The 25,318-nt window shown below is 37.2% G+C and overlaps 1 protein-coding gene across 1 annotated transcript in view; it reads left to right on the forward strand.

Moving 5' to 3' along the window:
• The window catches only part of MAGI2 (membrane associated guanylate kinase, WW and PDZ domain containing 2), a 1,457,999-nt gene that overhangs the window by 605,861 nt on the left and 826,820 nt on the right, over positions 1 to 25,318 (forward strand). The window lies entirely within an intron of this gene.

The following is a 25,318-nucleotide window of genomic DNA, read 5'->3' on the forward strand; positions in this document are numbered from 1 at the left end:
TTCACTTATGAAACTTAGTTTGGCTGGATATGAAATTTTGGGTTGAAAATTCTTTTCTTTCAGAATGTTGAATATTGGCCTCCACTCTCTTCTGGCTTGGAGTTTCTGCCGAGAGATCTGCTATTCGTCTGATGGGCTTTTCTTTGTGTGTAACCCGACCTTTCTTTCTGGCTGCCCTTAACATTTTTCCTTCATTTCAACTTTGGTGAATCTGACAATTATGTGTCTTGGAGTTGCTCTTCTCGAGAAGTATCTTTATGGTGTTCTCTGTATTTCCTGAATTTGAATGTTGGCCTGCCTTACTAGGTTGGGGACGTTCTCCTGGATTATATCCTGCAGAGTGTTTTCCAACTTGGTTCCATTTTCCCCATCACTTTCAGGCATACCAATCAGATGTTGATTTGTTCTTTTCACATAATCCCATATTTCTTGGAGGCTTTGTTCATTTATTTTTACTCTTTTTCCTCTACACTTCTCTTCTCGCTTCATTTCATTCATTGGATCTTCAATCACTGATGGTCTTTCTTCCAGATGATCGAGTCAGTTACTGAAGCTTGTGCATTTGTCATGTAGTTCTCGTGTTATGATTTTCATCTCTATCCGTTCTCTACGTTGATTATTCCAGTTAGCCACTCGTCAAATCTTTTTTCAAGATTTTTAGTTTCTTTGTGCTGGTTACGTCGTTCCTCCTTTAGCTCTGAGAAGTTTGATCGACTGAAGCCTTCTTCTCTCAACTCATCAAAGTCATTCTCCATCCAGCTTTGTTCTGTTGCTAGAGATGTACTGCATTCCTTTGGAGGGGGAGATGCACTCTGAGTTTTGAATTTCCAGCTTTTGTGCCCTGCTTTTTCCCCATCTTTGTGGTTTTATCTGCCCTTGGTCTTTGATGATGGTGATGGGATTTTGGTGTGGTTTTCCTTTCTGTTTGTTAGTTTTCCTTCTAACAGTCAGGACCCTCAGCTGTATGTCTATTAGAGTTTGCTTGAGGTCCACTCCAGACCCTGTTTTCCTGGGTATCAGCAGCAGAGGCTGCAGAAGACAGAATATTGCTGAACAGTGAGTGTTGCTGTCTGATTCTTGCTCTGGAAGCTTTGTCTCAGGGGTGTACCCCGCCGTGTGAGGTATGAGGTGTCAGTCTACACCTATTGGGGGATGTCTCCCAGTTAGGCTACTCAGGGGTCAGGGACCCACTGGAGCAGGCAGTCTGTTCATTCTCAGATCTCAACCTCCATGCTGGGAGATCCACTGTTCTCTTCAAAGCTGTCAGAAGGGGGCATTTACCTCTGCCAAAGTTTCTGCTGCTTTTGGTTTAGCTATGACCTGTCCCCAGAGGAGGAGTCTACAGAGGCAGGCCAGCCTCCTTGAGCTGTGCTAGGCTCCACCCAATTCGAGCTTCCAGGTGGCTTTGTTTACCTACTTCAGCCTCAGCAATGGCAGGCGCCCCTCCCCCAGCCTCGCTGCCATCTTACAGTTAGATCTCAGACTGCTGTGCTAGCAATGAGGGAGGCTCCGTGGGGGTGGGACCCTCTGGGCCAGGTGTGGGATATAATCTCCTGGTGTGCCGTTTGCTAAGACCCTTGGTAAAGCACAGTATTAGGGTGGGAGTTACCCGATTTTCCAGGTGTTGTGTGTTTCAATTTCCTTTGGCTAGGAAAAGGAATTCCCTTCCCCCTTACACTTCCCAGTTAAGGGGATGCCTCGCCCTGCTTCAGCTCTCGCTAGTGGTACTGCACCCGTAGACCAACGCCAACTCTCTGACACACCCCAGTGAGATGAACCCGGTACCTCAGTTGAAAATGAATCACCTGTCTTCTGTGTCACTCACACTGGGAGCTGGAGACTGGAGCTGTTCCTATTTAGCCATCTTGGGTGCGCCCCCCCTGTTTTTTTTGTTTTGTTTTGTTTTTTTGAGACAGAGTCTTGCTCTGTCGCCTGTGTGCGATCTCCACTCACTGCAAGCTCTGCCTCCCAGGTTCACGCCATTCTCCTGCATCAGCCTCCCAAGTAGCTGGGACTACAGGAGCACCTGCCACCATACCTGGCTAAATATTGTATTTTTAGTGGAGATGGGGTTTCACCATGTTAGCCAGGATCGTCTCGATCTCCTGACCTCATGTTCCACCTGCCTTGGCCTCCTAAAGTGCTGGAATTACAGGTGTGAGCCACCACGCCCGACCCAGAATAAAAGTTTTTAAAAATCATCTGGTTACTTTTTCTCCCTACAACTTGTTGAAAATGTGATTGAAAACTGAAGGTAATGCATTTCAATGATAATTTCATGTCCCAGTTCTTGCATTTATTGGCCATATAACTTTGTAAAATCACTTAACCTTTGAGCTTTCATTATCTATAAAGTGAGTAAAAATCAGAGACTATTACCTAAGAAAAGTGATTTGGAAGTTCTAAAGTGCTCTGTAAGTCTACATTTTCTTGGGTAAATCCAACTGATAAAACAATAATTACATTGCAGAGATTAAAGAAGAAATGGGAGTTGGGTGGATATGTGCCTGAACAAAGACCCACATAGGATCAGTTGGTTAGTCTTATGGACAATGGCCACCTACTATGATATAGCCATTCATAAAGCATGTTTTCTATTTCAAAATGAGTTAAAGATGTGAAACAGGAAATATTTCTCTGTACCAGTGAACCTCAAACTTTATCATTGTCAGATTCATCAGGAGGACTTGTTAAAACACTGATTACTGAGCCTTGCTCCCAGAATTTCTGATTCAAGTCAGAATGGGCTGATAAATTACATTTCTAGAAAGTTCCCTGGTGAACTTGAAGCTACTACATTTTAAGGATAACTGAACCTACACTATGAATGAAAAGAATGTTTAAAGAATGTTAATAATAATGACTAGCTGGCATTTACTTTGCTAAGCAGAGACTTTATTTGGAGTTAGATGACAGGATGGTGATTACTGATTTGGTCATTAAGATACAAAAGTCACCATATGTATTAGTCCCTTCTCATGCTGCTATGAAGAAATACCTGAGACTGGGAAATTTACAAAGGAAAGAGGTTTCATTGACTCAAAGTTCCAAGGGGCTGGGGTGGCCTTGGGAAACTTACAATCGTGGCTGAAGGGGAAACAAACATGTTCTTCCTCACATGGGAGCAAGAAGGAGAAGTGCTGAGCAAAGGGGGAAAAGCACCATCAGATCTTGTGAGAACTCACTATCATGAGAATAGCGTGGTGGGGACTCCCCCCATGATTCGGTTACCTCCCACCAGGTCCCTCCCTCATCTTACCTCATCTTATTCAAGATGAGATTTGGACTGGGGACACAGCCAAACCACGTCACCATGTAATTTACCTTTAGAAACATAATTGAGAGCTCAAAGGAAATTTAGAGTTAATCCTTATAATTTTCCAGATGAGAAAATGGAAGTCAAGCAGAAATAAGTGACAAAGAATTACTAAAAACATTACATAAGAAAGTTATAAAAGTCTCACAGAAAGTTCTTAACAAAAATGGGGCTGGGATTATCCACGCAGTGCTGATTCTACTCCAAATGTTTCCTTCGGAGAATTTCTTTCTCTTATTTAAATAGGTAAAAGAAAAGAGGAAACAAAGACCAGAGAAGTTTTCCCTTGCCTAGATATTTGTGGAGATGTGAGCTCAGCATATTGTGGGGATTTTTCAAAGTAAGTTATGAGTCACTCAGTCAGTCAATCAATCAGTCAATCACATTGGCTCTAAAAAACTAGATGCTTATTACATCCATGGATTTTTGTTGCCGATTATGCAGTTAGTAAAGACTCATTAAAGTTGTCAAGAATCAATTAATTTCTCATTAATGCAGCCCAGGTTAAAGGAGACAATGAATACAAAGTCTATTTATGTTTAGATTATTCTGGATTTCCATTTAACAGTATTTAAAATATTTGTCCCCTAAACTGAAACCTCACCTGCCTAATTGCTTCCTTTCAGTTGTTTCTCATTAATATGTAAGTCAACTTGCTCACATTCTAAAGTGGAATGAAATACATCTGCAGGGGATGTGGAAGGGTCTGATGCAGAATTGCATTGGGCAGTTTGTTGATGCAAATACATAGACTGCTGCTCCTTTATATTCACATCTCAGGAGAGGCTGCCTTGTGAGATTTTAGGCAATTGTATTTTTGCTGTCTTACAGCAGTAGATTGGTTTGTTACCCTTAAAGAGAATCAATCAGCTGGAGTCAAATCATTTGGTAGAGGATCAGCAGGCACAGTCTATCCTTGAGCCATGATGCCAAAGAGCTGAAATGTGTTTTGGTAAAGGTTTTATGTGCTGAACTTAGAACTAGCTTCTCTTCCTAGAGCAAGTAGTGATTTGTACCCAGCAGATGGTAAAGAATGCTGATTTAAATTAGTTTTACTCCACATCTAAGACAGAAAAAGTAGCTGGTTTTCAAAATATGTTATAGTAAATTAAAATTTCAAAGTATGTATACATTTAAACATAGAAATGTATAAATATATTTTATATAAAGTACACAAACACACACACACACATACACACACACACACTATGCCTTTCAATAAAGGATGCTCAGTTGCCCTCTGAGCAGACTTTAATATACAGGTGCTGGTTCTAACACTGGCCTGTGCTTTTTGTAAAGTTCCTTTCATTGTTCCACTTAAAGTTCATGTACAATATCCGGTTTGAGGCATTGTCATTCATAGCCTTAGCATAGTATAAAGCCTCAGGATAGTGTAAGACACATTGAAAGGATCATCCTGGAGCATCATTAATTCTGTACACTTATCAACAGAGTTAGCCCACTTTAGAGAGTGGCATTTCAATAGTATTGGCATACGTGTTGATTTTTTATTAATAATTTCAACTTTTATTTTACATTCAGGGGCTACATGTGCAGATTTGTTACATGGGTACATCTCCTGATGCTGAGATTTGGGTTATTAATGGTACTAATCTACAGGTAGTGAGCATAATATCCAATAAGTATTTTTTCAGCCCCTGCTCCCCTCCCCTATGCTCTCTCTAGTAGTCCCCAATGTGTGTTGTTCCTATCTTTATATCCATGTGTACCCAATGTTTAGCTCCCACTTGTAAGAGAGAACATGGCATTTGGTTTTCTGTTTCTGCGTTAATTCACTTAGAATGATGACCTCCAGTTATATCCATGTTGCTGCAAATGGACATGATTTTGAGATACTCTTTTGGCTGCATAGTGTGCACGTTTTCTTTATCCAGTTCACCATTAATGGGCACCTAGGTTGATTCCATGTCTTTGCTATTGTGAATAGTACTATGATAAACATGCATGTATAGGTGTTGTTTTAGTAGACTTATTTTCATTTGGGTATGTATCCAGTAATGGGATTGCTGGGTTGAAAAGTAAATCTTTTTTTAGTTCTTTGAGAGACCTCCAAACTGCTTCTATAGTGGCTGAACTAATTTACATTTCCACCAAAAACATATAACCATTTCTTTTTCTCCATGACCTTGCCAGCATCTGTTACTTTTTGTCTTTTTGATAATATCCATTCTGACTGGTGTAAGATGGTACCTCATTGTGGTTTTGATTTGTATTTCTTTGATGATTAGTACTGTTGGGCATTTTTTCATGTTTGTTAGCTGCCTGTATGTCTTCTTTTAAGAACTATCTGTTCAAATCCTGTTGCTTCTTATTTATTTGTTTATTTATTTTTGGAGACAGGGTCTTGCTCTGTCACCCAGGCTGCAATGCAGTGGCATGTTCACTGCAGCCTTGACCTTCCAGACTCAAGCAATCCTCCCACTTCAGCCTCCCAAGTATCCAGGACTACAGGAATGTGCCACCACATCTGGCTAATTTTTTTATTTTTTATTTTTGTAGAGACTGGGTCTCCCTATGTCGCTCAAGCTGGTCTTGAAGTCTTGGGCTTAAGTGATCTTCTTGCCTTTGCCTCCCAAAATGATAGGATTACAGATATGAGTCACAGTACCCAGCCTCTTTGCCTACTTTTTAATGGGGTTATTGGTTTTTTGCTTGTTTTGTTCTTTAAGTTGTTTTTGTAGAGTCTGGATATTAGACCTTTTTGGATGCATAGTTTGCAAATATTTTCTCCCATTCTGAGTTGTCTGTTTATTCTGTTGAAAGTTTCTTTTGCTGCTCCAAAGCACTATAGTTTAATTAGGCCACACTTGTCAATTTTTGTTTTTGTTTCAATTGCTTTCAAGAACTTGGTCACAAATTCTTTGCCAAGGCTTATATCCAGAATGATATTTCCTAGGTTTCTGTCCAGGATTTGTATATTTTTAAGCCTTACATTTAAATCTTTAATCCATCTTCAATTAATTTTTCTATAGGTGAAATGTAAAAGTCTGGTTTTATTCTTCTGCGTATGTCTAGCCAGTTGTCCCAGCACCAATTATTAAATAGGGAGTCCTTTCCCCATTGCTTATTTTTGTATACTTTAGCAAATATCAGATTGTTGTAGGTGTGTGACTCTATTTGGTTCCACAGGCCCACATGTCTGATTTTTATCAATACCATGCTGTTTTGGTACTGTAGTCTTGTAGTGTAGTTTGAAGTTGGATAATGTGATGCTTCCAGTTTTGTTCTTTTTACTTAGGACTGATTTGGCTATTTGGGCTCTTTTTTTGCTTCCATATGAATTTTAGAACAGTTTTTGTGTGGTTTTGTAAAAAATGGCATTGGTAGTTTGAAAGAAATAGCATTGAATCTGTAAATTATTCTGGGCAGTAAGGTCATTTTAATGATCTCAATTATTTCAATCCATGAGCATAGTGTGTTTTTCCATTTATTTGTGTTATCTATGATTTCTTTCATTAGTGTTTTGTAGTTCTCCTTGCAGAAATCTTTCACCTCCTTGGTTACATGTATTCCTTGGTGTTTTTTTGTTTGTTTGTTCGTTTGGTTGGTTGATTGGTTTTTGTTTTGTTTTGTTTTGTTTTGTGTGTGTGTGTGGCTATTACAAATGGGATTGCATTCTTGATTTGGCTCTCAGCTTGGGTGTTATTGGTGCTAAGAAATGCTACTGATTTTTGTATGTTGATTTTCTTCCCTAGGAGTTTACTAAAGTCATTTACCAACTCTAGAATTCTTTTGATACAATAGGATTTTCTCGATATAGAGTTGTATTATCAGCAAAGAAAGATAATTCAACTTCATCTTTTCCTATTTGATGCCTTTTATTTCTTTGTCTTGCCTGATTATTCTGGCTAGACTTCTAGTACTATGTTGAATAGAAATAGTGAGAGTGGGCATCCTTATCTTATTTCTATTCTTAAGGGATTGCTTCCAGCTTTTCCTGTTCAGTATGATGTTGGCTGTGTGTTTGTTATAGATGGCTCCTATTATTTTGAGGTATGTTGTTTCTATGCCTAGTTTCTTGAGGGTATCTATCATGAAGAGGTGTTGGGTTTTATTGAAAGCTTTCTTTGTGTCTATTAAGGTGAACATATGGGTGTTGTTTTTTAATTTTGTTTATTTGATGAATCACATTTATTGATTTGTGTATGTGGAACCAATCTTGCATCCCAGGAATAAAGTCTACTTGATCATGGTGAATTAACTTTTGATGTGCACATTGATTTGGTTAGTGTTTTGTTGAGTGTTTTTGCATCAATATTCTTCAGGGGTATTGTCCTGTAGTTTTCTTTTTTCATTGTGTCTTTGTCAACTTTTTGGTATCAGGGTGACACTGGCTTCATAGAATGAGTTGGGGGAAGTCCCTTTTAGATTTTTTGAAATAGTTTTAGTAGAATTGGTACCATCTTTTCTCTGTATGTCTGGTATAATTCAGCTGTGAATCAATCTGGTCTGGGGCTTTTTGGGGTTGGAACGTTTTTTGTGACTATTTCAATAACAGAATTCAATGTTGTTCTGTTCACAGTTTCAATTTCCTCCTGATTCAATTTTGGGAAGTTGTATGTTACCAGGAATTTATTCATTTCATCTAGATTTTCTAGTTTGTGGATATAGCAATCCTTGAGATACATTTTTTTTTTTTATTTCAGTGAGAGCAGCTGTAATGTCACCTTCATTTCTGACTGTGTTCATTTGGATCTTCTCTCTTTCTTTCTCCCTTTTTGTTGTTGTTAATGTAGCTAGAGGTCTATCAGTCTTGTTTATCTTTTCAAAGAATCAACTTTTGGTTTCCCTGATCATTTGGTATGGAATATGGATTTTTGAGACTCAGTTTCATTCAGTTTTTACTCTGATTTTAGATTTTTTTTTTCTTTTCCTCTGCTAGCTTTGGGGTTAGTTTGTTCTTGTTTTTCTAGTTCCTTTAACTGTGATATTAGGTCATTAATTTGAAATCTTTCTAACTTCCTGATATAGGCTTTAGGGCTATAAACTTTCTTAACACTCCTCTTGCTGCATCTCACACATTTTGATATATTTGTCCCTCTTTTCATTTATTTCAAGTAATTTTTTTATTTCTGCTTTAACTTTGTTGTTTATTCAGAAGATATTTGGGAGAAAGTTATTTAATTTCCACATAATTGTGTGGTTTTGACAGATCTTCTTCATATTGATTTCCATTTTTATTCCACTGTGGTTTGAGAGTATGGTTGAAATGATTTAGATTTTTTTTTTAATTTATTGAGACTTTCTTTATTGTCAAACATGTGTTCCATCTTAGAGTATGTTCCATGTGCAGGTGAGAAGAATGTATACTCTGTGGTTGATTGGTGGTATGGTCTATAGATGTCTATTAGGTCCAATTCATCAAGTGTCAAATTTAAGTTCAGAATTTCTTTGTCAGTTTTCTTCCTTGATGATCTGTCTAGTGCTATCAATGGGGTATTGAAATCCCCTACTATTATTGTGTGGTTGTCTAAGCCTTTTTATAGGTCTAGAAGTACTTGTTTTATAAATCTGAGTCCTCCAGTGTTGGGTGCATATATATTTAGGATAGTTAAGTTTTCTTGTTGAATTGAACCCTTGATCTTTATATAAGGGCCTTCTTTGTCCTTTTTTACTGTCGTTGCTTTAAAGTCGTTTTTTTTCTGATTAAGAATAGTGACCTCTGCTCTTTTTTTCTGTTTGTGTAATAGATCTTTGTCCAACTCTTTACTTTGAGCCTATGGGTGTCATTTTGTGTGAAACGGGTCTCTTGAAAATAGCAGGAAAATGGGTCTTTATTTTTTATCCAGCTTGCCAATCTGTACCTTTTAAGTGGATCATTTAGAGCATTTACATATAAGGTTAATAATGATATGTGAGGTTTTGATTCTATCATGGAGTTGTTAGCTGGTTGTGTTAATTTACATTGTGTAGTTGCTTTATAGAGACTATAGAGTATGTACTTAAGTGTGTTTCTGTGGTAGCAGATATCGTTCTTTTGTTCCCATGTTCAGAATTTCTTTGAAGACCTCATGTAAGTCTGGTCTAGTGGTAACAAATTCCTGTAGCAATTGCTTGTCTGGAAACTATTTTATTTCTCCTTCACTTACAAAGCTTAGTTTGGTGGGATATGAAAATCTTGTTTAGAATTTCTTTTCTTTAATAAAGCTGAAAATAGTCCCCCAATCTCTTCTAGCTCATCAGGTTTATGCTGAGAAGTCTGCTGTTAGTCGGATGGGATACCCTTTGTTCAATATCTGACCTTTTTCTCTAGCTGCCTTTTAAGATTTTTTTCTTCAGTGCCAATCTTGGCCAGCCTGATGACTGTATGCCTTGTTGATATTTATTTTGTATAGTATCTCACAAGTGTTCTCCGTATTTCTTGTACCTGGATGTCTACCTCTCTAGGAAGACTAGGAACATTTTATTGGATTGGTTCCTCAAATATGTTTTTTGGATTGTTTACTTTTTCTTCTTCTCTTTCAGGAATGCCAATAATTTATAGGTTTGGTTGCTTTACCTAATCCCACATTTCTTGAAGACTTTGTTCATTTTATTAAATTATTTTGACTTTATTTTTGTCTAACTGTGTTAGTATGAAAGATCAGTCCCTAATCTCTGAAATTCTTTCTTCTCCTTGGTAGTCTATTGATAAAGCTTTCAAATGTATTTTAAAATTCCTTAAGTGAAGTTTTGCAATTCCAGAAGCTCTGATTGATTACTTTTAAATATGTTAAGAAACTTTCTTTTTCTAACAAAAGTTTCCTTTTGTTAATTCTCAAACTTGGTTCTGAATCTCATTAAGCTTCTTTGCAATACATACTTTGAATTCTTTATTTTTTATTTCTGAGTTTCCATTCCAGTTTGGGATTATTGTTTTAGAGCTAATGTGATCCTTTGGTCATGTCACAACATTCAGATTTTTGATGGTGCCAGAATTCTTGTGCTGACTCCTTTTCACCTGGTGATTATGGTACTACCAATTTTGTAATTATTTACATGTGGATAGGATTTTTTTACTTTCCTTCTTTCCCATTATTATTATTATCATTATTTTCCTCTTGCCTTCCTCCCTAATTGAGTGCCTGTAGAGAATGTTGGGTAGGGTCTTTTGGTTTTGCTTCTATAGCCTATGAACTTCCATTGACCAGTTTTACATTGGGTTCTATAGTTCAGCCTACAGGCCAGTAGATTGCACTGATGGTTAAGAGCCAGAGGCAGCCAACATAGATGGGTAGATAATTTACCCCTTGTTGATTGAGGGAAGGTCTCTGTTGCCCCAGGCAATGGGCTGATCCATGGAGTGCACAGAGGTCTTAGCTCTGACCTCCTTGCTCAGCCCATCTTGGGAGACCAATATGGGTGAGGCCAGAGTAGGCAGGCTCATCTTCAGGTCACTCAGTGGCAAGTACAAGCGTTCATGCCAATGGGGGCTCCAGTGGGTGGCTACTAAGCATCCAGAGTTGGGTCTGTGCATGGAGATGGGGAACTTCTTCAGCCTCAAGTTCTCTGTGGAGGTGGGAGATGCCTATCCTCCTAATTCAGGAGAGTGGATGCTTTAAATGCCTGGATCTGCCTGGGTATGAAGCATAGGAGCCCTACTGAACCACAGTCTCTACACAGGAAGAATGAGGTGAACCAGGCTGCTGATCCAGGTGGACAGGTGATTTAAATGCCTGAAGATCAGCCTGGCCATGGGATGGAGAGGGCAATGCTATACCAGACCTATGCAAAGGAACTGTAGGTGATTCCAGCTTTTGGTCCAGGTGAGCAGGTGCTTCAGATGTATGAAGATCTGCCTGGGCGTGGAGTGGAGAAGACGCCACTGCACCACGATTTTGTTTTAATTGAATTTTCTACACCCAAAATTCTAAGCCTCTGTTAATGTATAACCAAAAACACACTCGAGACTTATAATCATGGCATTATTTTAAATATGCATAACAGCACTTTGATTGGAATAGAATTTTTTTTTGATTGGTAATAAAAGACATATGGATGACAAGGCATGAAATATTTGCATGTGATTTTCAGGCAGGACTTCTATATCTACCATTGAAACTCTATATTGACTGTCTTAAGCAAACCACTACTATCATTTTCAATAAATGTGAATTTTTACATTTCACATACAGGAAACTAAGCTTTGAGAAACACATTAGGGAAATAGTGTCATCTATAGCATCTCAGACTTCAAATGGCTTACAATTTAGTTGGGTGAACTCAGGATGTAATTCACAAGGTCCAGTGTAACATGAAAATGCAGGACTCCTCATTCAAAAATTATTAGGAAATTCAGTATAGCAATAGAGGAGTATGATACCAAGCACAGGCCTTTTCTAAGTATGAGTGGGCCTTGTGTGACTGCATAAGTCACATTCATTCATTGAGTCAGCCATATATGAAACAAAAACAAACATATATTGATTAATTGATTACTTATCTGTAACAGAGGTAATGTGGTAAGCTATTTACTTCAAATTATGTCACTTAATTTTCACAACAACTTTGTGGGTGCTTGTTGTTACCCACAGTTATTGAAAAGGAAAGCCAGGTTCACAGAGGTTAAAGAATGGGTCGCTGACTTCAGATCAGACTCTAATCAAGCCCTCATTTAGAGGATATAAGACATATGTATAAAAACGTAAATCAATTTATAAGGTATCAAATGTTCAGTGTCTGAGTAATATATTCACTAAATGTTTTAATCAATGAATATTTTTAAGCAAGTCAGCTCAAAAAATCTATGATGTAGGATAATCTCTGAAAAATGCAATTATCCTGGTGTTAAATTAAATCAATCATTTAATCAGCCAATAGTATGGAGTGGAGAGATGGGTCACATTTTTTATTTGGCATTTTGTGGGAAAGATCTAATTGCTACATTTTAAAGTTTTTGATTTTTTTATTATTGCCATTTCTGACAGCTTAGCCAACCATCCTCCTCCTAAGCTTTCATAGTACAAGACGGTGTGGGATTGAAGCAAAGCTGATTAATAGCAGTGCCTTTGACTACAGCCTTCAACCCTTGCCCCTCAAGAAGTCTTGCAAGTGCTATTAGATTTTTCTTTCTCCATAGAGGCCCATTGTGCCAGGATGGAGAGAAAAACAAGTAACATTTTTAATAACTTAAGGAAAAAACTACCTCAAAAAATTGTGTTTCTTTGCTGATTTATGTTGTTAGCACACAGTGGTTTATACATGTAAGATTATTTATTTCCAAAATAACTTACTTGAGTACACTTGAATCATACAAATTGTAGACTTCCAATTAGTAAGCATTCCATTACCAGACTAGTTAAACATCTAGCAGATAAGTACAGTAGTTTATTAGAATACATAACACAATAAAACTCTCACCCCTTTATATTAGCTTGAAGCAATGAAGAAACCAGATTCCTCTGAATTTAGAGTATTTGAAAACAAATCAGTAGATGAAAAGCATGTATTCTAAGGTGACGTTTATACCACTCCCTAAAAAAAGATTTGATAAAGTTAACAGGTAAGCTTGGATCATCTTGTAGTGCCAGAAAGTAAGGAGGTGCTCAAAAAACTCAAGGATGGAGATATGACATAGGAACCAACTGAGAGGGGTCTGGGTCTAGATGACCAAAGCTGGAGCAATTTGAGCACCAAAGTAAAGTAAACAGTTGGAATATAACCCACAGTATAAAATACATTTCTGTAAGTCTACACTGTTATAAATAAATGATTGAATAAATAAATAAATGAGGAAGAATAGGCAAACATATGTACAAAATAATTCCAAATAATATTTGTAAATATTTCATCTTCAATGATGGGGAGCATAATTCCATAACCCTTAGGCATGGACCACTCATTGCACCTTTCTTCTAAAAAGCATGGAAGTGAATGTCCTATAACAAACAGCATTGAATGTGTTATTTTAAACTATCCTGGTATCCACTATTCCTGAAGACAAATCAACAAACATATCATTGTTCCCATGTACATAATGTGTCATTTTTCTTTTGCTGCTTTCAACATTCATATCCCTTCCATTCCTCCTTCCTTCCCTCCTTCCTTTTGGTGGTTACGATATAACTCGGTCACAGTTCTCTTAGTTTTCTCCTGCTTTGGGCTAATTGAAATTCTTGAATCTGTAAGTTAATGTGTGTGTGATTTTTTAAAATCAAATGGGGGCTAGGCTTAGACCATTATTTCTCATGATTATGTTGTCTCTCTTCTACCTTTCCCATTATCTTCTTAGACTTCAGTTACATGTACATTGGACCAAATGATATTGTCTCAATTTTTTTCTTTTTTTTGAAACGAAATCTTGCTCTGTCACCCCGGCTAGAGTGCAGTGGCGTGATCCCGGCTCACTACAACCTCTGCCTCCCGGGTTCAAGCAGTTCTCTGCCTCAGTCTCCTGAGTAGCTGGGATTACAGGCACCCACCACCACACCTGGCTCATTTTTGTATTTTTAGTAGAGACGGTTTCACCATGTTGGCCAGGCTGGTCTTGAACTCCTGCCCTTGTGATCCACCTGCCTTGGCCTCCCAAAGTGCTGGGATTACAGGCGTGAGCCACCACCCCCGGCCTGTCCCAAATTTTTGAGGTTTCATTTATTTCATAATATCATGTTTCTCTCTGTTCTTAAGATTGGACAGCTGTTATTAATGCATCATCAAGCTCACTTATCTTTTTTCCCACATGTCATCTGTAGAATGATTCTAATGATTTTTTGTTGTAATTTTCAGTTCTTTTTATAGTTTTATTTCTGTGTTATTTCCTACCTGTTTACTCACTGAGATCATATTTTTTAAAAATTTTAACATATTTAGACCAGCTGCTTTGAAGTTTTTGTTTGCTATACCCAATATCTAGGCTCACTTGAAGGTACTTTCTATTCGTTTCATTAATTTTAAATATGGGTTACTACTAATTCTTTGCATATTTAGTAATTTGGGGTTGAAATTAGTCATTTTATGTAATATAGTGGCAATATGTGCTGTTTTGTCATTTTTAGAATCATGGGGTTATTTTATTTGCTTCTTTGTCTGTTCTGATACGTAATTAATTTGCTTAAAGCCAAACTGTTTTTTTGTCTACACATGGTATGCAGTAGCTGATATTCTGCTTAACTTTTTAAATGTCAAGCTGCCAATTTTATAGTCTGACTCCCTGAGGGTCTTCTGAGCCTGTGTAGTTTATTTTCAGCCAAGGATATGGACAAGGTTTATATGCAAATTTGGAGACATTCTTCCTGTGGTTCTGTTGCTTCTATTGATTCATACATTTTAGTTGCTTTTCCACCCCTGAGCTTTGTCCTCCTCATAAGACTTCAGCTCTCTGCCTGTGGAGCTGAGTGCATATTCGGGAATGCACCCAATCAATAAAGGAGTTAACTTTCAAATCTCACCTGGTGAAATTCTGGCTTTTGAGGATAGATTTCTTTATTATCGTGCCTATTTTCTTTCTATGCCCAGGCTGTCCCCTTAGATCTGTCACTTGTTGGACAGCCAGGGATATGGGCAGAGTTTATACTCAGATTTTGTGTTTCCTCTTTTCTACAGCTTTTTTGCTTCTTGAATTTTGTCTCTAATTTCTACCTGTTCTGTCATACTTAGACTCTCTACTCAGCCACTATCGATTATAGTTATAGTCTTTCAAGGGTAAATCTCTGATTTCTGCTTGCATTTAGTCACTTTACATTTCCTTCCAGTAGTTTCATTTTAATTGACACATAATAATTATACATGTTTATGAGGTACAGTGTGAGGTTTTGATACCTGTATACAATGTGTAATGATCAAATTAGAGCAATTAGCACATCCATTACTTCAACCATTTATAATTTCTTTGTGTTGAGATCTTCTAGCTATTTTAAACTATACAATATATTATTGTTAACCGTAGTCAACCTACTGTATAATGGAACACTAGAACTTATTCCTCTTATCTAACGATCATTTGATACCCATTGACTAATAGATTGATTTCCCTTTCCTCCTACCCTTTCTAGCCTCTAGTAACTAATATTTTACTCTCTACATCTATGAGATCAACTTTTTTGGATTTCACATATGAGAAAGATCATGTGGAATTTTTCTTTCTGTTCCTGGCTTATTTCACTTAACATACAGGAAATCAGTTTTTGAAAATCATATTTTATTCAGTTTTTATAATGATTATTTTTGGGAGGGTTCATAGAACATTTCTTTCTTCCATTACCAAAGGCCAGAACTCTATCTCTATTATTTGAAATGTTGTCTTATCAGACACTAAATATTTGTATGTACTTGTGTATACTTTTGGGATTTCTATACTATACCAGTCTAATTAAATTATTGTTGTCTTAATATCTATATATGCTAATTTCTTTATTTTTTCAATTTTGAAATTGAAATTTGTAACTATTTCTATCTAGCTTTACTGTGTGGCTTAATTTACTCAAGTTGTTTCTCTCCATCAAATTTTATAATTGTTTTCATAGTGTTACATATTTTTTATTAGCTTATGTCTATATTTGATAATGGTTATTGCTGCTATGAATCAGGTGTTCTTCATTACATTTTATATATGGTTATTCTCATAACATAAGAAAGATACTGACTTTTGTGGTTTTTATTAACAGCCACCTCATGGAACTCTATTATTATAATTGATTTTCAATTTATTCTTGGGTTTTTCCTTTAGGCAGGATTATCTGGAAATAGTTAATGATTTTTTTTTCTTTTTTACTTCATTGTGACCATATCATTGCCTCTCCCCTGTGAGCAAGCTCTCCTTTGCTCTATGCTGCACTTGAAGGTAGGACTCAACACTTATTTGCAAGCCCACCCAAAAGAAATTCTACTCTACCTTGTTGGTGCACAGCAGCAATCCCCAACCGTTTTGCCACCAGGGACAGGTTTCATGAAAGAAAACTTTTCTACAGACAGGGCGAGGGGATGGGGTGATTTCAGGATGATTCAAGCACGTTACATATATTGTACACTTTATTTCTATTATTATTGATTTGTTTTTCTAAGACCAGCCGAGCGGGCACAAAAGAACCAGCGGGTAGGCAAGTGTAGGAGCAAAACCTACAAGTTTATTTTTGTCACCTAGCTTCAGGGAAAGAAGGTGGGTAGGGAGAAGTCTGTCGGCCTCCAGCAAAGGAGGCCGGCAGAGTCCCCCGGTGGGGCTCTGGGACGGAGTTCCCACAGTCCTGACATCCCAACAGGAGTGGGGCTGTGAGAAGGCCGCATGGCTCACTGGCAGAGAGCGGCTTTTCTAAGGAGTGGGAGGGCAATAGGCGGGGCACGGGCGTGTCGGGGGGCGTTCCGCAGGTGCAACCAGGTAAATCTTGGTCTCTTTGGATTGACGTCACCTGGCGCATACCCAGTTGATCTGCACCTTCCTGGGCGCCGGCTGCATTTTCCCGCGCGCGGGAAGAGCTGGTGGTGAAGAAGAACCCAGAAGTGCACCATCTTGCCTCCGTTCGTCCAAACAATTATTACATCGTAATATATAATGAAATAATTCTACAACCCACCGTACTGTAGAATCAGTGGGAACCCTGAGCTTGTTTTCCCCAGCTAGACGGTCCCATCTGGGGGTGATGGGAAACTGTGACAGATCATCAGCCATTCAATTCTCATGAGGAGCGCACATCCTAGATCCTTACATGTGCAGTTCACGACAGGGTCCACGCTGCTATGAGAATCTAATGCTGATGATGATCTGACAGGAGGCGGAGGTCAGGGAATAATGCCAGCGCTGGGGAGTGGCTGTAAATACAGACAAAGCAAACCTTCCCTGCAGCTCACTTCCTGCTGTGCAGCCAGATTCCTAACAGGCCACTAACCTCTTCCAGTCCATGGCCCAGGGGTTGGGAACCCCCGGTGTATAGCATTTCATAAGGGAGCCTTAGTAGGAGGTTTGCATTGCAGACTGCCTTTTACACATAAAAATTACTTATTTAGCAGCTTTTCTTAAAATCATCATCTAAGTTACGAAATGTAGATTTTTAGTCTTAGTCTTTCATTCCTGTGTTCACAATCCTTTCTCTTCCTCATTAGCATTTACTCCCTAAATTGCCTCTGAATCTTCTCTCTGTCTTAAGCACCATTTCACCCACAGGCCATAAATATTTCCCTCAGAGGTAGAAAGTAGGTGGATGTCTTGCAGCTGAACAAACAACTAAAAGCGTAAACAAAATAAAAACTGTTGATCGGTTAATTCTGAGAATGAATCTTAAAAACAAAAACAAAAACAAAAACAAAACTCAGTAAGGACAGTTACCCTTGTCTTATTCCTGATATAAATGGGACTATCACTAATATTTTACTAGTCAGTATTATTTGGACTTATGTGGGATTGAAATTCTTTATCATAAAAAGGAAGAATGTTTTAATTACTAACTTAAGATTCAAAGAATGTATGTTGAATTGACCAAATGCAATTCTAGTATCTTTCACAATTTCTTATTTAACTTATAGATGAGATGTGTTCTGTGAATATATTTCCTAATATTAAGCAATCTTATGTTCTTAAAATATACCCTACTTTTTGATCATGTATTATTCTTTTGATAATATGCTGTATTTTTATTTAATAATATTTTATCTTGATTTTTTGCATTTATAAGTGAGGTTCATTAAATTTGTCAGTAGTAGTGTTTTTTTTTTTTTCAGTGTTCAGGTTTTGTGTCTGTTTTTACCAACTGGCACGGGAATCTCTAGAGAAAAAAAATTGCCCTTTGAATTTTATTTGTTTGTTTGTTTTGGAGGAAAGGAGCTAAAAGTATTCCATAAGTATCCTTTGAGAAAAGCTAATTGAAAGAAAAGAAAACGTTTGTTCAAAAGAAGAACAAAGATTTTTGTATGTATGTGAATATGTGTTTGTGGTTGATGTTAAGCAAGGTCAAAAATGAGTTTTAATATGTATATTATATTTTATAACCATATATGAATATACATTGGTTATAATATTTACCATCATTTTTTAAATCTCAATCTTTCCTAGTTTTTCAGTGTTTTTTAAACTGAACTCAGTTTTTTTTAATGGAAAGGTATATAATTATGAAACTCTTTAAGACTTAATTTAAAATTATTTTCCTGCTAAATTTACATACAAATAGTAACTCTTTTTTGTTCCATCAACTATAGTCAATTATTTTATTCTCCCTTACCTAGTTAAGTATATTGATATCCCTATCCTTTTCTCTAGCTTTTCTCACCATTGTCTTTTTTCTTTTAGATTTTCAATAATTAACATTCCTGATCTACAACAAGAACTAAGTCTTTCTCTTTTTTTGTTCATAGAATCCTTTTAAATCTTTAAAACCAATAATCAGCATTTAAATTACTATCACTATGTAAACATTTTTATTTCAATAGTTCTGGGGTAACCGGTCGTTTTTTGTTACCTAGGTAAGTTGTTTGGTGGTGATTTCTGAGATTATGGTGCACCCATCACCTGAGCAGGGAACAGTAACTCAGTGTGTACTCTTTTATCCCTCACTCCCGTCCATTAGATTATTCTCTTTTTTTTTTTCTTTTTTCTTTTTTTTGAGTCGGAGTCTCGCTCTGTCGCCCAGGCTGGAGTGCAGTGGTGCAATCTCGGCTCACTGCAAGCTCTGCCTCCCAGTTCACGCCATTCTCCTGCCTCAGCCTCCCGAGTAGCTGGGACTACAGGCACCCACCACCATGCCCAGCTAATTTTTTGCGTTTTTTTAGTAGAGACGGGGTTTCACCGTGTTAGCCAAGATGGTCTCGATCTCCTGACCTTGTGCGGCCTCCCAAAGTGCTGGGATTACAGGCGTGAGACACCGCTCCTGAGCCATTAGATTATTTGTATGTGTTTGGGTCCTATAGCTTGGCTCCCAATTATAAGCGAGAACATATAATGTTTGGTTTTCCATTCCTGAGTTACTTCACTTAGAGTGATGGTCTCCAACTCCATCCAGGTTGCAGAGAATACCATTATTTTGTTCCTTTCTATGGCTGAGTAGTATTCCATGGTGTATGTATACCACATTTTCTTTATCCATTCGTTGGTCGATGGGCATTTAGGCTGGTTCCATATTTTTGCAATTGTGAATTGTGCTGCCATAAACATGAATGTGCTAGTGTCTTTTTCATATAATGATTTATTTTCCTCTGGGTAGACACCCAGTAGACTGATTGCTGGATCAAATGGTAGTTCTGCTTTTACCTTTTTACAGAATCTCCATACTGTTTTCCATAGTGGTCGCACTGGTTTACATTCCCACCAGCAATGTAAAAGTGTTCCATTTTCACAACATCCATGCCAATATTTATTATTTTTTGATGTTTTAATCATGGCCATTCTTGCAGGGGTAAAGTGGTATCTCATTGTGGTTTTAATTTGCATTTTCCTGATAATTAGTGATGTTGAACATTTTTTCATGTATTTGTTGGTCATTTGTATATCTTCTTTTGAGAACTGTCTGTTCATGTCGTTTGCCCACTACTATTTGTTTTTTCTGAGATAGGGTCTCACTTTGTCACCCAGACAAGAGTCTGAAGTGCAGTGACATGGTCTCAACTCACTGCAGCCTCAATATTCCTGGCTCAGGTGATTCTCCCACCCCAGCCTCCTAAGTAGCTGGGACAGGTATGTGCCACCATGACCAGCTAATTTTTGTATTTTTTGTAAAGACAGAGTTTTGCCATGTTGCCCAGGCTCAGCCATTTGCCTACTTTTTGATGGGGTTATTTCTTTTTTCTTGGTGATTTGTTTGAGGTCCTTATAGCTAAAAAGACCCTACATAGCCAAAGAAAGAATAAGCAAAAAGAACAAATCTGGAGGCATCATATTACCTGACTTCAAACTATACTATAAGGCTATAGTTACCAAAGCAGCATGGTACTGGTAGAAAAACAGGCACAAAGACCAATGAAACAGAATAGAGAACCCAGAAGTAAAGTCAAATACTTACACCCAACTGATCTTCAACAAAGCAAATAAAAACATAAAGTTGGAAAAGGACACTGATGGTTAGGCTTTGTGCCCACACCCAAATCTCATCTTGAATTGTAATTCTCAGGTGTTGAGGGAGGAACCTAGTAGGAGGTGATCAGATTATGGGAGCAGATTTCTGCCTTGCTGTTATTGTGATAGTGAGTTCTCATGAGATTCGATGGCTTCACAAGCAGTTTTCCTTGCTCTTCCTAGCACTCTCTCTCTCCTGCTGCCTTGTGTAGACATACTTGCTTCCCCTTCTGCCATGATTGTAAATTTCCTGAGCCCCACCACCCATCCATGCAGAACTGTGAGTCAATTAAACCTCTTTCCTTTGTAAATTACCCAGTCTCGGGTATTTCTTTACAGCAGTGTGAAAACATACTAATACAGACACCCTATTCAATAAATGGTGTTGGGATAATTGGCAAGCCACATGCAGAAGAATGAAACTAGATTCTCATCTCTCACTCTATACAAAAATCAGCTCAAGATGGATCAAAGACATCTAAAACCTGAACCTATAAAAATTCTAGAAGATAACATTAATAAAACTCTTCTAGATGTTGGCATAGGCAAAGAGTTCATGACCAAAAACCTAAAAGCAAATGCAACAATAACAAAAATAAATAGATGAGATCTAATTAAACTAAAAAGCTTCCACACAGCAAAATAAACAGATAATCCACAGAATGGGAGAAAATATTCTCAAACTATGCACCTAACAAAGGATTAATATCCAAAATCTACAAATGGTAACTTCTTAAGACTTTTTAAAAAAATGATGACAATCTTAGTCCTTTAAAAATGTATGTATTACTTCCTTTTTTGCTAGAATTTAATGTTCAGGAAAATGTGAAATCAAACTGAACCTTGTTCTATTTAGACAATATATTTTATTTTAATTTGTTTTATTGTCTTAATGTAAGTTTTTGTGTCCTAAAAACTCCAGTTATTCTCCAAGAAATGTTTGCTAATCTCATCATAAATTTTACATAATATCTTTCAAAAGTTTTATGTTAGATACTCTCATCCTTTTTTTACAATAGGTAAATTTCAATCTATCATAGTTTAAGAATTTTTCTTTTGCCTTTGCAGGACATGAGAACATAATGGTTACAGGTAGAGCATGGGCTCTGGTGCCAGACTGCTTAAGTTGAAGACCTTGCTTTTCCAGTTTCTTTGTGAACCTAGGAATATTCCTTGCCCTCTCTATCCCTCAGTTTCTCCTTTATAAAGTACATACATATAGCAGTGTAACAACAATAGAATTGTTTTGAGTTTCAGTGTTTATTATGTAGTAGGCATTCAGCATTGGTTATTTTCATTGTTTCTAAGTTTGTTTTTGACTATTGTTAAGGTTTACTCATTCTTAATTATGCCAGTTTCCATAGTTTTAACATATTATGCATTCTTTATATTTATAGTTCACTTTCCATTGTCGTCGTCTATGTCACCACTTAAAATTCTGCATTATGTTATCTTTTTGCAGTATTTCCAATGAAGATTAATACTCTGCTATTGAATTTTAGTTGCTCTCCATTTTTTTAAATCATATCAACACATTCTTTTTTTTCTCAGTTTACTTTTTTTCACTCTTGGTCGGTCCCCCTCTTATTATCACTCCTGCTGTGTTTTCCTTTTTCCCCATGAAAGCCATGTTTAAATGTATTTCAAGCCCAAAATATATGCTTTCAAAAATCTATTTCTGTAGACTGTAGTAGACCCTTTCCAAATGTGCTGCCTCCTCCGCATCCCAAGGGCTATGTTCTCTTACTCTTGTGTTACAGGCTATTGTTGTCTCCCCAGCTTTCTCACCATGACAATCACCACCTTCTTTTCAAATTTTCTGAAGTGAGAAAGGAGTTTTCGGATCTTGTAGGTGGATTTTCTTGGTCCCCTTTCTGTCCGTCTGGGTATGTGGAGTCTTCCTCGACTATCTTTAGCAGGAGAGCTGGTTCCTGTAAATGTATACTGTCTTTTCCATTATTCAGTTGAGAGGCAAATGGGAAATGTGTTATTTGACCTCAGTTCCTCATATGTCCAGCATTTTAAAGCAGCAGCACAGGGTGGTCCCAGCAGCCTCGATAAGCAGGAACCTAGCAAGACCATAGGAGGTTGACTATGGAAGAATCCTGGGACTCACAAACTAGTGTGAAGTCTAGAACAAGCATAAAGGTGGAGATAGAAAATTGACTAATGGTCTTCTTAATTTCACATGGGAGAAGAAATGGAAACCATGTTTCCCTTCCCCACCTGTAAGTATCTATGCCTATATTTCCTGGTTTGTCCAGGACAAGCTAGATTATGTCTATTCAGTTGGCATACTGATTCACTCTCACAAGTGTCTCTGTTTAGATAAGAAGTTACATGCCCCTCCCCCATACCTGGACTTCCTTCGCATTCCGCCAAGTGACTGAATATCTGAAGAGATAACACAACGGTATATCAATCAACTCTCCAACTAAAGACAGATGATGATGCTTCTAAGCAGCCAGGTTAGCAGAAGCAGGGAAAAGGGGACTATGTGGAACAAATTTCTCTGTTTCTCAGGAATCTGTAATAACAAGTTATGTGCTAAGTAATTATGGATGTCAATTAAATTATCAGTTCATTTTTTTCTCTTGGTCAGAATTAACTTATGAGCAGCAGCAGTCCTGATTATATTCTCTCTCTTCTAAGAAATAAATCATCTAAAAGTTAAATTCAGATTATATCAGATTGTATGTTTTCTGGAAAATGTCTAAATAGTTTGTTCCTTCTCTCACCTCACTCTTCACCAGTGTATACTGCTCCTCTATGGTCCTTATGAAGTTATAATTATCCACCCTCCCTCCCTCACTATAATAATTTGTGTTTAAGGGACGTGTAATTCTCTCTGGACTTTATCTTCTGTAATATAAAGCATTTGAAAGTAATTGGCTAAATTCACTTCTAAAAATCTGTAAACATAAGATTCTGTTTTCCCATTCTTCATAGCAAAATGCTATTATCTTTCCCATCAATTAGAGCACTTTCCTTTGAACAAGATTCACCTTCCCATTGCTATATCCCAGTCAATTACATTTCTGTAAGTCTCAGTGAAACTTTGTGTTTAATTTCTCTTCTTGTATTAAAATTTCAAGGCCATTTATTATTCATTCTCTATGCATTACTTTATAAACATTAGAAACCACAAACAACATCCTATCCACCTTCTTGTTGATTTCTTCCAGAATATCCAAATATCAGCCACTACCCCCTTTTGTTTCTGTCCTTCGATATGTCACAATTCCAACTGTATATTTCCCTCAGCCCTTCAAATTTCCTTAAGAGCTCCTTGACCAATGATCTTCCTCACAAAGCACTCTTCTTAATGCTTCACTGCCACTTGCCAGGAGTCCTTAATTTTGTGTCACGAACCTAATGTAGAAAGTGTTGTCCTTCTCTTCTACTCTGTGGAACTAGTTTTTCAAATCCAATATCGTCTTTCCTTTTTCAAAATTATATACTTTAGCTAAAAGAAGAGATTAAAGTATCTCTGCTCTTCAGACCTCAAGTTTCCTACAAAGGATTCTGAAGTCACTGGAGACAGATTAAGATTTATACTGAAGTAGGTTATGTAATAGAAACATCTGACTCTTGACAGCACTAGGCCCTGATTAACAATACTCTATAAAGCAGAATTTCTACTGATTAGAGGCAATTCAAAACATTTAGGCACTAGTCGCATGTTTCTGGGGCATTAAAGAAGTCTCCTTTCCTCGAAGACATAGGGGAAGTAACTTTGCTCACATATGTTTCTGCAACTTTCTGCATCTCACTGCCCTTTCTCTTCTTTTGCCATTTTCAATGAAATTTAAACTTCCATTAAAAATTTGAAAAGTACTAAGGGAAAAAATGAACCCTAAATGTCTACCTTCAAAGGAGAAAACGCAATAAAAGTCAAGGAAATAAGATGTGGTTAGTATCCTACTTTATGACAACCAAAGATTATATGAGAGCAAAATGAAAATGAAATAAGGTATTTTTATGAAAATTGGTTAAGATTTTACATGTGAATTCCAACCTGTTATTAAAATTTTCTGAGCCAGACAGAAAATGGGATGCAGACAAGGAACAGTACTCAATGACAGTGACATTTCCTGACAGAGCAATTCTTTGCATATCAGCAGCACTAATTATATTCAATCTGACAGCAGCAGTTTAACTCATTCACCAGAGGAAAGTGCTTCTTATAAGACCACTGATTTAAGCATTTATTTGGATGCCAATTTTAGCTTGGCAATATATATTTAAAATGTACAATTAATTTTAATGACTAATGTACAAATTGTAAACATGATTTCTCATCAATGCTGTAGAATGATGTATGTGTAATTGAAAGTATGAGGTGTCTGCATTTGGGAATCACACATAAAGCCACATTAAACAATTTAGATATTCCCTCAGACACCTTAAATTTTTCTGTTACAAAGGTAAGCCCATTACCTGCCAGGCAATATTTTGCTAATGTCAGCCAGCACATATAGTATTTAAAAGATGGTAATTTTTAGTTGGCAATATCATATTTACAGAACAAAAAGCCAAGTAGAGATTATTCAGACAAAAATATATTGTGTAACTGAAATTATGAAGATTGAATGTTTAGCATGATTAAATCAAAAGCTTAACTCTTACCTTGTACAGCTCTTTCCCATCAAACGAACACTGTACTTCCCTCCATGCCAGGTCCCTACATGCATACTGACACCTTTCAGGGATTCAAGCTGTGCTTCAATGATTGTAAAGAGAATTCTGAAAAATTCTGCTGTCTTAGAAATGGGACAAATTTGAAGGGAGTATAAAGGGTACATTTTCCTTTTAAGATAAAAGTGGATAAACAGGAGACACTTGACATTGAGCATTTCCTTAAGGACTTAGTGAAATGCTTTACACAAAAGGACTCTCTGGCCTTTATCAGCTCAAAGAATGACTGATCTTATAACTCGTGATCCTATATTTATCTGTGAGCAAAGTTCAGAGCTTAATCAGGCAATTCTCAAAGAGTGGTGCTATAGTTTGGATGTTTGTACCCCCAGTTG

Source organism: Colobus angolensis, unplaced genomic scaffold (genome assembly GCF_000951035.1).
Source record: "Colobus angolensis palliatus isolate OR3802 unplaced genomic scaffold, Cang.pa_1.0 Scaffold74, whole genome shotgun sequence".
In the NCBI taxonomy this organism is placed as follows: Eukaryota; Metazoa; Chordata; class Mammalia; order Primates; family Cercopithecidae; genus Colobus; species Colobus angolensis.